This window comes from Macrotis lagotis, chromosome 1 (genome assembly GCF_037893015.1).
Source record: "Macrotis lagotis isolate mMagLag1 chromosome 1, bilby.v1.9.chrom.fasta, whole genome shotgun sequence".
Classification (NCBI taxonomy): Eukaryota; Metazoa; Chordata; class Mammalia; order Peramelemorphia; family Peramelidae; genus Macrotis; species Macrotis lagotis.
Genome location: NC_133658.1, coordinates 648,808,256 through 648,809,988, shown reverse-complemented (window position 1 = coordinate 648,809,988; position 1,733 = coordinate 648,808,256). Strand labels below are relative to the sequence as shown.

The 1,733-nt window shown below is 38.4% G+C and overlaps 1 protein-coding gene across 12 annotated transcripts in view; it reads right to left on the bottom strand.

Annotated features, from left to right (window-relative positions):
• Nucleotides 1–1,733, bottom strand: part of GRAMD1B (GRAM domain containing 1B) — a 332,765-nt gene that overhangs the window by 10,497 nt on the left and 320,535 nt on the right. The gene's annotated exons all lie outside the window — the stretch shown is intronic.

Below are 1,733 nucleotides of genomic sequence, written 5' to 3'. Positions count from 1 at the left end.
GAGGAGGGAGGAAGAGGGGGAAAAAGAGACAGAAAAAAAGAGGGAAGGAGGGGGTAAGGGGGAAGAGAGAGAGAGGAGAGAAGGGAAGGAGAGAGACAGAGAGAGAGACAGAAAGGAGAAAGGGAGAGACAGACATGGGGCAGAGAGAGAGGGAAAGAGTAAAGAGACAGAGACATCACTGCCTGGGTCACTAGACAATTCTCCCTACCATTAACCTGAGGTCTGTGAACTTGTGGTTTCTTTGTTTTTGTTTTTTCACTTCATTTTGATAACTGAATTTCAATGCATTTGTTTTCTTTGTAATCTTATGTAGTTCATTTATGCATTTAAAAACTTTATTCTAAGAAGAGGCCCAACATATTTTACTAGACTCCCAAAAGAAGCTCTGACCAAAACGGGGGGGGGGGGGGGGGGGGCAGAAACTCCTTTTTATAAATTAGAGCAAAAGAAAAAAGTGAGGAAGAAAGAAAAAAGGAAGGAAGGATGGGGGGAGGAAAGAAAGGGAAAGAGAAAAAAGAGGGGAGAGAGGAGGGAAGGAAAAGGGGAAGGTAGAAAGGAGGAACAAAGAAAAGAAAGAAGAAAATGTCATAGAGGAGCACACCTGTACCCCCTCAGGATTTACTGGTATAGGAGTCTTCCTTAAAACGGAATATTTGTAAAACTAATGAACTGTCTCATGCACCCCTCCATGATGTAGGGATCAGAGGACTGTGAGACTGAGTGATATTTTTGACATCATGACCTAAGGAATGAAATAGGTTAGTTGATGCTCACTAGGTGACTTTTGGAGAAACTCTCTCCCTTCCTAGGCCTCAGCAATCCCTGAAAATTATGTCATCATTAAAGTCATGGGAGATAAAGTCAGTGATAAAAAAGATAAATAAACACCAAAACATTAGGAGCAGCAATTTTTGTAGTAGCAAAGAAATGGAAACAAAGTTGATGTTCACCAGGGAATGGCAAAACCAGTTCACCAGGGAATAGCCAATCTTGAATATGTTCATCTATCATTCTGCCATAAAAAAAATGAATATGATGAAAACAGAAAGGCATGGGTAAATTATGATTTGATGTAGAGGAAGGTAAGAAAAGCCAGGAAAAACAATATACACTATGACTAAAAAAATTTTTTGCCAAATTATGATCAAGCTTGGTCTAAAGAAGAGACTTGAGAAGGGACCTCACCCCAGCTTCTTTATTTTCCAGAGCTAAGGATATATGCTGCACAAAACATCAAACATATTTGATATGTTAGTTAATTTTTGCTGAACTATATTTTCTCTCTCTCTCTCTCTTATTCTTTGCTTTGATAGCTTTCTTTAAAGATATAATGGGAGAGGTAGGTGATGTGAAAACAAAAACTATTAACAAAATTTATTTTTTAGAAAAGAGAAGTCACGGGAGAGAAAGAGGCAGACACAGATTTGAAAAGAGAGGCAAAACCATGTAGAGTCAGGAAAGAAAATGATAAACAGAGAAAAAGGGTAAGGAAAAATCAAGACAGAAACACAAAATCAAAATGCCACTTTACATCTACAGTCTTTTAACTATCTCCTAGTTAAATTTCTTCTGGTATGTTTACTCTGTGAACTAAGGAAATTGTCAAAGAGAAGAAAGGATGCAGAGGGTGAAGACAGCAGAGACAGATTAAATAAAGCTAAAGAGAAAGAAAAGAAAGAAATAAAGGGCAGAGAGAAGGCAAAAGCCAGGGGGCATCATATGCCTGGGAAGAC